The sequence below is a fragment of the Rhincodon typus genome, chromosome 1 (genome assembly GCF_021869965.1).
Source record: "Rhincodon typus isolate 14 chromosome 1, sRhiTyp1.1, whole genome shotgun sequence".
NCBI lineage: Eukaryota > Metazoa > Chordata > Chondrichthyes > Orectolobiformes > Rhincodontidae > Rhincodon > Rhincodon typus.
Window position 1 is genome coordinate 143,869,319 of NC_063332.1, and position 12,605 is coordinate 143,881,923.

The 12,605-nt window shown below is 38.7% G+C and overlaps 1 protein-coding gene across 1 annotated transcript in view; it reads left to right on the forward strand.

Moving 5' to 3' along the window:
* Positions 1-12,605, forward strand: part of kiaa1109 (KIAA1109 ortholog) — a 433,631-nt gene that overhangs the window by 22,750 nt on the left and 398,276 nt on the right. Inside the window, exon 5 of the mRNA XM_048608993.1 lies at positions 382-461. The gene's annotated coding sequence lies outside the window, so the exon portion shown is untranslated. The remainder of the gene's footprint in view (positions 1-381; positions 462-12,605) is intronic.

Genomic DNA, 12,605 nt, shown 5'->3' on the forward strand with positions numbered 1-12,605 from the left:
CCTATGATGCTGCTTGGCCTACTGTGTTCATCCAGCTCTACACCTTGTTATCTCAAAAAAAAACAATGTTTATTTCTGCAAAGATTCACTTAAAACAACACTTGGGGTGTAAAAATCTTAGTTCTTAGCACTTGAAGACAAAAAGTTAAGCTTTGAGATGCCCGGATGGCAATCCGTTGGACATTCTGGCACACAAAGCCAGATGTTGTCTTTGAGGACCTTTGCAAATGCTGTTGTTTGAGAAATATCAGCAAACTCTTTTGGAGGATTCTCCTGCGAAACCAGTTTGACTAGGGCTGCAGTTACCACACTGGACCCACAACAACGTTTCTTTTTCCCAGAAAAAGAAAGCTGAGTTGGGAATCTTCTTTCTTTCAGCAGATCTCTCCCCAACTACTCCAAACAATATCTGAAGTAGAAACTGGAATCTGACAGTCATAAACCGGGGCACGACGTTTCCAGTAAGCAAGCACTTATCCACAAGACTTAAAACTACCAAGAAATGGTTTGTTAAAAAGTTTCAAAGTTCTTTCATTGACCCTTTTGCAAGCTCAAACCAAGTATCTACAATCTTGCAAAATGAAGCCCACAAAATAATAGTAAATCTGTCTCCATAACGTTATACAATGTATAAGAATACTTCTTTTTTAATGTATTTCAGTCCTTTGTATTAAATTCTTAGATACTTCCGTACTAGCTTTCTGATGTTCATGTTTGGGGACATCTGGGTCTCTCTGAATTCTGATAATTTCCATTTTATTTTCACTTCAAATTCATGTTTTTATGTCTTATGTTTATATATACCCTTTAATGTTTTGAAATTCAATGTTTGTCTTGTGTTGGAACCTTGTTTTTGCATATATTGGAGCAATCTGATATGATGAAGGACTTCGAGAGTTTTTTTCAAATATTCGGAGGATGGGATGAACACACATTAAATGTTTTTGTTTATAGTTTGAGTTTGAAGACAGCATTTTTTTAAATGTAGCTTGGTACTGGAGAATGACTTTTTAATTTTGTTGGCAGCAGCATTAATTTTGGAGGAGAATGCTTGTCATGGGAGGGAAGATTTTGTTTTGTAATATATACCTTGTGAAAAACTAGTTTAAGATTTTAGACCTTTCTGCAGTGTGGAGAGCCAATAAAATGTAACTACAATGTAGGTGTGTATCTCGAATTATCTACTCCCGTAAGAATATTTTTGGCAACCTTCAAAATGATTTTAAAGATACAAGGAACTGAAACTTGAATGGTTAATTGCCTTTTTCTGTGTGCTACTGCAGAATCTTTTATGTTACATTAGCTTTACTAATTGATGCAAACCATCTGCTTTTTGAATGTGTTATCTTTTGTGCGGAAAGCCTTGCTAATATTACAATAGATGCTGAATTTTTAATTTTGTTGTTAATTACTAAAACTGAAGACTTTCCCTTTTTAAGCTATTTTCTTTCTTCCCCTTGTTTCCTTCGTGCACACATCAGGCAAGCCAGATTGTGAATGATTTCTTCCAAATTCCTGGTTTGAAACAGCTGTTGAAGGCCGAGGGGAGTCACAGGATAGATTCAGAGGGACAATTTCATTTCTTTTCATCTATTTTTTTCCGGTGTGCTTCTGTATTGGTATTACACTGTACTTGATACATCCTTGTGTTAAACTGTGCTCACTTGCTTTAACTGTTGATTTAAAAAAATGCACTCCTGACTTTTGTCCAAACCTTGCCTCTCACCCATGAGCCTTGGTATACAATACTGGCATATCTGGAAGTATTCTTCATACTGTATTTTCTCTATCTTAACCTTCTTATATTGATCCTAAGTGCCTTTATAAGAAATCTAATTTCAAAGCTGAGAAGCCATTTCTCGCTACTAATGATGCAATGAAGTTTTTTTTGTTTTTCCTTATGGATGCACAAAATACCTAGAGGCAACCTTCCTTTTATATACAGCATGGAACGGTAAGTCTTTGCTCACAGAGAGGGTATAAACATGGCTGAAAAGAACCTGCTGATAAATTGTTGTGGTGTCGTAGGTAGGAATTTGCTGGGATGTACGTGCCCTTCTGTTGTTAGTACATCACCCATTACCCCGACCTACATTTGTTCCTGGTTGAAGAATGCATCAATTTTATACTTCCCATCCTTATTGTCGGGTTCCTTCGTGGCAATGCCGCTCCCCTTCACAGGTTCGTCTGTGCTAACCTGCAACTCTGTGAGATAGCTGTGCTCTTGTACTCTGCTTTCTGAAGAAGAGCTTTTGAAAAAAAATAATAATTTGATCCCTGTACTATCACCCTCTCAGCAAGTAAAAACAGAAATTGCTGGAGAAATTTAGCAAGTCTTGCAGCATCTGTGGAAAGAAAAAAGTTAATGTCTCAAGTCTTGTCATCCTTCTTTAGAACTGGATGCCTGCTGTATTAAACAAAAAGCCTCTAATCTCAACTGTCTAAAAGAACCAGAGATATTTTAAATTTGTGTCCTCTGCTTATTGACTACACTGACATTGAAAAAAGTACTGGAAACTTCTTTACTATAGCAGAATCCATTTTGATATTCAACAGCTTTATTAAATCTACCTAACATGATCTACTAAAAAGAAAATATCACCAACTTATCTAGTTTCTCTATACAAAAAGTCTTGCATTCTTGATGTCATGCTAGTATGTTTGCTGAACACCTCTTAAAGTGTTGATATCCTTCCTAAAGAATTGCTCGCTAACTAGTAACTTAAAAAGGATTAATGTAACTTCCTTGCTTATATACTCTCTGCTACTATTTATAAAGCCAAAGATTGTATATGATTTTACCAGTCTTCAACAAGGTCCCGCTACTTTGAAAGGTTTGTTTACGGTTAGCACACATCTTCATTTCTGCATCTCATTTAAATTGCATCATTTAGCTTGCATTGGTGCTGTTATCAAAATTTAATTAGAGATTGATTTTTGCAGGGATGGGGATGTATTTGACCAGTAAATTTTTAAGGGTATTTCTTATTATTCATAATATTGACAATTATATCAACAGGAATTTTGAAATATTCCTTTCAAGTAAACCTTTTGAGTTTTCTTCAGATTTTTAGATACTTTGGTTCATTCTTTGTGACATTGTTATTAAAGCTATAGTTTTTTTTAATGCTAAGACTACGTTGTTCAGGCCATTTATTCGTGCGTAACTATTTCCACATTGAATACGAACAGTGCATAATGTATTGAATACTCATACAGCAAGTCCTTATTTAAAGTTGTAGTTGTGTTTCTGAAAAATAAAATTTTAAGTGAATGGTTTTAAGCAGAACAAAAATTTTCCTCATTAAAACCAATGTAAAAGCTGTTGTCAGGCTCTGTAGGACTTTACTCTTCAGGAATAAATAAATATGAAAACATCATACTCTGTAGGTTGAAATGCTTCACTAAATATATTGGCAAATGAAATAACTTTCTAAAACAAAATAAGGTTAAGAATATAAAAGAAGTACAGTGTGGTAATTTTCTGTTAACATCCTAATCGCTGCTGATCCTGATTCCTCAGTCCCTCACTTGGCACGTCTCCTGCCCTCTGACACTCGCAGTTACTGCGGAGCTTTCCTCTTTCCACCCTCTTGATTTGCAGCCTCTCCTGCTCCCTGACCCACCTTCTTGCTGTCGACCCTTTGACTTGCCACTTCTCCCACCCCCTAAATCATTTCCTTGCTGTAAAGCATCTGACTTATGGCCTTTTGGGCTTGCTGATTCATCCTCTTCCCCACCATTATGCTCTCCAAACCTCCTGCTCCCTGACTCCAATTGACCCGCCTTCTCTTGTATGTCTCTGTTCATCTCTTGCACCCTTGCTAATTATGAGGTTTCACGAGATTGAATTAACAAGTGTGTGTGTTTGAGAGTGGGAGTGGTGAGAGTAAAGATTTGGTGGTGGTGGAAGGGAGAAAGGAAAGCTGGAAGCCAGAGATTTGCCAGTGAGACGGTCGGTTGGGAATTGAGGATACCACATCTCAGAGGGCTGACAGCAAGTGGGTAGCTTAAACAGTGGGAGAACCTTCTTCAAAATATTCCTGATTGGGGGTCTCAGCCCTATTTCAGACCTGCCTGAAACAACGCTAACACTAAACTCGGTGCTAAACGAGGATGCCGGTCTAATTAAATCACTGAAGCTAAGTTAAAGTGAAACAACGTAATGATGCAATGATAAATGGAGATTTAACTGTAATGATTTTCTATTTTTCTCGCCTGTTGATGCACTCTGTGAAATCTAGAGCTAAGCAGTGTCTCTGAGTTGGGTGGTCGTGCTGCAACCTGAAAATTATTGTGTAGTTTGAATTGGCCCCTTTTAAGTTACCATCCCTGCAGAAACAATCAGAAAAGCCTGCATACTTAACTGAATCAGTCAAGCACTGTGAAAAGGTATTAGAAGGAATGTTGGTGCTCAACAGCATCAGTTACCCCAGCAATCATGTTGCTGACATTCTATTATACTTCTTAGTAATAAGGACTGAACCTTTTTTTATTATTGCTTTTGAGTAGTACAGGCATCCTGGGCGATTTATAGTTGTTATTTGTGCCATATTGCTAAAAAACAGTTATGATGACAGATCATCAGCCCAAACTGTTAATTTTTTCTGTCTCCAGAGATGTTAGTAAACTTGCTGGGATTTTCCAGTATTTTATGTTTTAATTTCAGACACACAGCATTTGCACTATTTCACTTCTTTTACTATAACTTGTAATAACCTCTATGTACTCTATTTTATAGCTGTTCCTAGTTTAAAACGATATGCAATGCTCCTTTTATCGATACAGCAACCATAAGTATTCTATCAGTAGGTTTCTCTAATCATAATCTGCTTCTGAAGTATGTGTGTGATCGAACAACATTACAAATTGAAATGTAAAAATACTTGCTCTTGACTGTTACCATCAAAATTTAATTATAATTCTAAACCTAATAATGAAAATATCTGCTGCATCATTGTTGAAGTTAGGATTAGTCAGGTCAAATTCAAACATTGAATCCAGCCGTGTACGTGAATAATATTGGAAACAGAAAAAGACGGGTGAGATAGCCAATTTACTTGCAATTAAATCTAGCCTCTGACACTGCAGTGGATATAGCAGATTTGCAAATTTAAAACTTGCAGTATATGCTTCTCAGTAGGTGAATTGAGTTCTCTTCTACTCAACTGCTTGCTTATGTGCATCTTCTTCATTCTTAGCACTTGTATCATGCAATCATTAACAACTGCCTTTCACCACCCACCTAAGTGTGTGAGGAACGTTAAGGGCAGGTGTTTGTCAGCATCAACTCTACTTGAGACATAATAAATAGTAATTTTAAAGAAAACACATTTTAAGGTCTTGGAAGTGCAGGGAATATTTGACTGCAACTACTCGCTGTTATAGTATGTGAATTCTTCTGTTCAGATTGTTGAAGGGAAGCGGTGTTGGAACCAGGGCAGGGAGAGAGGAAAAAAACCCTGATACTCATAAAAGATTTCCCTGCAAAAATAAACTTCTATGTATAAAAATTTTTGCAATGCTGGTTAAACATATAACTTGTGTTGTTGAGCTCTGTCATTCTCTGATGTTGAAACTTCTGTATGTACTATCATGATATAAAGTATGGTCGATTTGATTTTTTAAAATCTTCATTATCTGGTTTAGCACCTGGGAGCTGCGTTGGCTAAAATGGTTTGAAAATGAACCAAAAATACTGACTTAAAATGGCTAAAAGCATCACCTGACCGTAAGCGATCAAGTTTCAACATGGGTTAGACAACAGAAAGTCAAATTGAAGTTGATCCATTGGCAATGAAAGCAGCCAGGAAAATCACCCCCAACCCCAACTGAGGTGCAAAAAGGCCCTCATCTCGTATTTTTGTTTATACCTTTGCGAGAATGCTTGAATGCTGGGGATGAAAAAATCACCTGGAATTATGAAGCATGGAGACGATGAACTCAGACATGGAAATACACAAGCAAAGTTGTATTTCAAGCAGCTCCTTGTGGCAGAAGAGAAGATGGATTTTGACTGCCGAGCTAGAACCAGCTGGAGAAAGTGCCCTGTCTGCCTTTTGAAGAATAAAATGCCCAGTGGCAATATTAATTTTAAAAAAAGAACATCCAGAACATAAAAGATAACTGAAGTAATCACTAATGTTGATGATCCAAAGCACCAAATAAAGAAATGTGGTCTGAGGCTAAAACTTTGCACCTGCAGAACAGCTTTTAGATTTTGAAATTATATTTTTCTTTTGTACTGGTAATGATCCTTTTTTTCAGTTTTTTTTTGTACCTGAATGTATGGGACCACCTCGAGGCAATGTGCATGAGGATGTGTGCTTGTTGTTTTTCTCAGGGTTAGTAGGTAATACCATTAATATTTCCTTCATTCAGGCAAACCTTGAATTCATAGAATCATAGAATCCCTACAGTGTGGAAACAGGCCCTTTGGCCCAACCAGTCCACACCGAACCTCAGAGCATCCCACCCAGACCCACCCCGCTATAACCCACCAAATCTACACATCCCTGAACACTATGGGCAATTTAGCGTGGCCAATGCATCTAGCATGCACATCTTTGAACTGTGGGAGGAAACCAGAGCACCCGGAGGAAACCCATGCAGACACGGGGAGAATTTGCAAACTCCACACAGACAGTCGCCCGAGGGTGGAATCGAACCCGGGTCCCTGGCGCTGTGAGGCAGTGGTGCTAACCACTGAGCCACTGTGCCGCCCCTATTTGGGTCTTTATTGCTGCAGTAAATTACATTACGTTTTAATTACATTTTAACCATGAGGTATAACCTCATGTTAAAAATATCATAAGTATTTGCAGCCAACTGGGGAGGTTGAAAAAAAGGAACCAATTCCTCCTTCCTTACTTGGATTTTAAAGCAGTCAGTGTACTTAAATCTTGTTTCTCCAATGTTTCATACAACTCAGTGTATTGAGATCCTCACGTTTGGGGTGTGTGCCTGTTTGGCTGTTATAAGCAGAGAAAAAAGTGCTGAAAGAACTGCAGGTGCTGTAAATCAGAAACAGAAATTGCTGGAAAAACTCAGCAGGTCTGGCAGCATCTGTGGAGAAAAATCAGAGTTAATGTTGCGGGTCATAGAGGTGTAAAGCAGGGAAACAGACTCTTCAGTCCAACTTGTCCTCACTGGCCAGATATCCTAGATTAATCTAGTCCCATTTGCCCATACCCCTCTAAACCCTTCCTATACATATACCCAATCAGATGCCTTTTAAATATTGTAATCGTAATTGTAATTCCTCTGCCAGCTCATTCTATATATGCACCAACCTCTGAAAAACACTGCTCCAGGCTAACTTAGTACCTAAGTTTTATATTTTCAAAGTTTAATCAAGAGACAGATCTCAATACAACATATAATTAAAGAAGAATCCACTGTTGTAGCGTAACAAAATAAGTGGTAAGGTTACGCTTTAAAAAGCCACTTGGCTGCTCCTGTGCTGTGAGCCCTGCCATGCTGCTTTCTCCAAGGTCAGCTGTGAATTTTGCCATTAGTTAATTTTTCTTAGGTGAACTCCGACGTCCAGTGATACTTGAAACCAAACAGCAGAGGCAGTGGCTGAGCAGATTCAGTGCTGGATCACACAGCATGTAAGTTTCTATCTTCATTTGAATGACTTCCGATGTGGTCGCTGCCACTGCCTTTGTTTGTCTTCCTCCTTTTTTAAAGTGCTGTTGTTTTGATCTTTTTTCCCCAAAGTTCCACAACGATGCAAAAGCTTATAAAACAGTAATTACTACTCCTAGAATTCGAGGAAATCAGCTCCAATACTGAAAATGCCTCCAAAAAGGAGGAGCTCTTGCAGCCACAATTTTTTTTTTTCCCATCCACCATATTGGTTTCCCCAGAATCCTCGATTGGTCCTTCCTCAAAATGAGTTCTGAGGAAGGGTCACTGGACCCGAAATGTTAGCTCTGATTTCTCTCCACAGCTGCTGCCAGACCCACTGAGCTTTTGCAGCAATTTCAATTTTTGTTCCATAAGCAGAGAACTGTTCAATATTTGAAAATTTTGCTTCAGCACTTTTTACAGCTGATAGTGTAGTTTCATATGATTAAATGATTGTGGTTATGCTGTCAAACTCAAATGAAGCAGTGCCTTCTAATATTTCCCCATGGAGTTGTTCTGTATATATGGTGATAATGCCTGACTGGCCCAAGAGAGGAGAGATCTGATTTGAGGGTTGCCAGTACAGGGAAGCTATATTGGGAAAAGTTTACTTTCCATCTAATTGCCTCACAATTTAACTTTTTTTTTTCAGTATTTAAATACAATTATTGCAGTGGAACAGAACACTGTTAACATTCCTGTTTATTAAATGAATCTTGGTGGATGACCTGTTTCTTTGCAAGCATTTTGTCTGGGTTCTGGTCCAGTTTATTGGAAAGATGGTATTGCTTCTGGGAGAAAAAATATTAATCATGATTTTTAAAAACGGAGGCTGCAGACTGTTAAAATAACCAATTGAATAAAACATCTTCATGAAGTTTCTTTTAGTTTAAATAGATAATCTGCAAAAAATTTGTAAAATAAAAGGGGAGGAATAATTTTCAACAGTTATGAAAAATGCTAATTAAAGGTTGCTATTAGCTTAACTGAAAATATTTGAATAATAGATGTGGAAGTGCTCTGAAGAGCTTCTGTCTATCCTAACTATTCTTCTCAAATACCTAAAAAAAAACACACAGCAATCAAATTATCCCTAAAATTCGTTATTCCATAAAATGTGTGTGTCGTTTTTGTAATTTCCCATCATAATTCAACTCTTTGAACCCTGGTAGCTGCTAAACCTGAGCTAAAGTGTGTGTTCACTGCTGTACTGTAGGTTTGGACCAGCTTTGGATGAGGCAAATCTTCTTCCTGTGTATACTCCCATCCTTGTACGCAACTGTTGACATTCCATTTGTATTTTTTAAATAACTGACTGCTGCAGCTTGGGGTTCTGCCATTCTGAGATATTTAGGGATCTCTGCTGTTCCTGCTTCATACCATCCTGAAAAAGTGCTCTGATCTGTCTTTTTATTGGTTCAAAATATATTGTCTTATTGCCTGCTTGAAAAAGATCTGCTGTTTTGCCAGCTCACAATCTATCAACATCTCTTTACAATTTTATACTTCTGTATATTACTATTTACAGTGGCTATCCTTATGTGTTTGGAAAAGTTGTTGTTTGCCTCTCTGTTATGTTACGTGAGCCATTAACAAATTTAGAAAATAGTTCAAACCACAGAAGAAATCTGTGAGGGACTCTCTTCTAATTTTGAATTTGTATGCAGTATGCTTGCTGTCTTCTATCCCTTAACTCATCTTTCAAACAGATATGCTTTCTTATATATGGTGACATTGGTCAGTTCCAATCCTTGATTTATTAGTTCATCTGAAATTCCAGGTGTTCTTTTCCTCTAGCACAAAGACTGACACAAAGTAATTACTCGACAAGGCTATCAACTTTCAGCAACAAAAACAGAAATTGCTGGAAAAGTTTCAGGTCTGGCAGCATCTGAAGAGAAATCAGAGTTAATGTTTTGGTTTCGGTGACCCTTATTTTCAGCATTTGTTTTTAAAAGGCCCACGTTATCTATGCATACCCTTTCTCTTCAAGTATAACATCCTTTTGCTAATCTTGCTATCCTTTGCAAGTATCTCTTTTTGCCCTTCTGACCATCTTTATTGTCTTCCTTTCTGTTCTTCATATCTGTCACCAACCTCCTGAATCTTGTCTATTTTTTGAATTTGTATATGCACTTTCTTCAGTTTCATGTTTCATGTTTTCTCATCTCTTTTGTCAACTGTGGCAGTTTTACTTGATAAACAGTATACCTTTTTAACGTGTAAATTGCCATTGATATTGAGCTTTTTATTTTACCATCTCCCAGTCTGCTGTGGTTTTACTCGTTAACAGGTAAAACCAAGTTGCTGTGTCTAATCCCATTAAATTTAGTCTGACCAAATTTTGTTACTTTAGTAACTGTCTCAAGTTTCTCCTTTTTTTAAAATCTAATATTGAAGACAGCCATATTATGATCTTTGTCAGACTATTAACTACGTGTATCTCGTTAGTCATTACTGATTGCAGTGTGGTCTGTCCTCCTCTTGGTTCTTCTCCAGAAAACTATTTGGAATGCAAAATGTTCACTCACTTTCTAATCTGAGCTGTTCTGTTCTTCATATCTATATGAAAATCAAATCCTTCTATTATAATAAATGTTTTGCTTTTGCTATGAGCCTCTAATGTCTGAAGTAGTGTGTTCTGCTTCTGTGTTATTACAGTTTAAATTGCTTTCTTATTCCTTTGTTTTAGACTGTTCCTTGCTGATTTGCATTCCCTCACCTATATCCTTTCATATTAATGTATTGACTGTATCTTTAATCAATAAGGCACTGCTCCTCTTGTTCCCGTGTCCTTTATCATTTCAGAAGACCTTTATGGCTTTGCTCAAGTAGCTCATGACCATGACTAACTTGCAACCGTATTTCCATAAATTTAATAAATAGGAACAGGAGTAGGCCATTCAGCCCCTGGACCCTACTCCCCAATTCAGTAGAATCATGGCTGATCTGACATTCCTCCTATCCAATTTCCTGCATTTCCCAGTAACATAGATTCTTGATCAGCAAAGGAATCCATCTATCTCAGCCTTAAATATACACAAGGACTCTGTTCCACAGCTCTTTGTGGCAAGGTGTTCCAAAGACACTCAACTATCTGAGAGAAGAAATTTGTTTTCATCTCCATCTTAAATTGGTACCCCTTTGTTCTGAGACTCTTCCATGAGGGAAAGTATCCCCTCAGCATTTACCCTGTCGAGCCTCTTAAGAATCATCTATATTTCAATGACATCATCTCTCATTTTCCTAAACTCCTGTGACTTGGCCTGCACAGCCTTCTGTGGTAGAGAATCCACAGTAAATGTCATTGTCCTTGAGGCAAATCCATGTGATAAAGGGGTGTTTTCCAGGATGGCAACCAGTAACTAGTGGAGTTTGCAGGGGTCAGTGTTGGGACTGCAAGTATTCACATTATATGTTAACAGTCTGGACAAAGAAACTGAGGGCATTGTTTGCAGATAACACAAAGCTAGGTAGGGGGACAGATAGTGTTGAGGAAATGGGAAGGCTGCAGAAGGACTTGAACAGGCTCGGAGAGTGGGCAAAGACGTGGCAGATGGAATACAATATGGGAAAGTGTGAAGTTATGCACTTTGGTAGAAAGAACAGAGGCACAGACTAGTTTCAAATGGTGAAAGGCTTTGGAAATCTGAAGCACAAAGGGACAGGGTGCCCTAGCTCAGGATTCTCTTCAAGTTAACATGCAGGTTCAGGTGGCGAGTGCAGTGTTAGCATTAATTTCAAGAGAGCTAGAATATGAGTAGAGATGAACTGCTGAGGCTTTGGTCAGACAGCATTTGGAATATTGTGAACAGTTTTGGGCCCCGTTTCGAAGGAAAGATCTGCTGGCCTTGTTGGGAGTCCAGAGGAGATTTACAAGAATGATCCAGGGGATGAAGAGCTAGTCATGAGGAGTGGCTGAGGCCTCTGGGTCTGTACACGATGGAGGTTAGAAGGTTGAGGAGGGATCTGATTGAAATTTACAGAAAATGGAGAGGCCTGGATGGAGTGGATGTGGAGAAGATGTTTCCAATAATAAGAGATTAGGAAGGGAAGGCCTCGGAGTGAAGGGAAGACCTTTTGGAACTGCGAAGAGGAGGAATTTCTTCAGCCAGAGGGTAGTTAATCTGTGGAACTCTGATGCAGAAGGCTGTGGAGTCAAGTCATTGGGTAAATTTAAGACAGAGAGAGCGGTTCTAACAGTGGAGCTGGCAACACAGCAGGTCAGGCAGCATCAGAGGAGCAGGAGAATCGACGTTTCGGATCGGGACCCTCCACTAGTCCAGATGAAGGGTCCCGATCTGAAATGTTGACTCTCCTGCTCCTCTGATGCTGCCTGACCTGTGTTCCTCCAGCTCCACACTGTATTGACTCTGACTCCAGCATCTGTAGTTCTTGCTATCTCCAAGTGAGGTTCTCGATTAGTAAGGGGATCAAGGTTATGGGGAGAAAGCACGGGAATGAATAGATAAATACGTTAAAGGGAAGAGGTTAACCAGGGAAAGAGTAGAGTCCATTATGGACCAAGGGGGCAACCTGTGTGTGAAGCCACAGAATATTGGAAGGGTGTTGAATGAATACTTCTCTCCGGTCTTCCTTCTGAAAAAAGAGAACGTAGGTACCGAATTCAGGAAAAGTGACTGTGAGGAACTTGCACAGTTTGACATGTGGAATAGAGAGATATTGGATGCTCTGTCGGGTTTAAAAGCCGACAAGTCCCCAGGCCTGGATGAATTGCATCCCAGGCTACTGTGGGAGGTGAGGCAGAAAATTGCAGGGGCTCTGAGAAATTTTTAATTCCTCTCTGGCCAGAGGACTGGAGGACAGCAAATGTGGTTCCATTTTTTTTTAAGAAGGGTCGAAATGAGCCAGGAAATTACAGGCCAGTGAGTCTCACATCAGTGGTAGGGAAACTATTGGAGAAAATTCTGAAGGAGCTCAGTACCCACTTGAATTTTTTGAAAATGGGATCG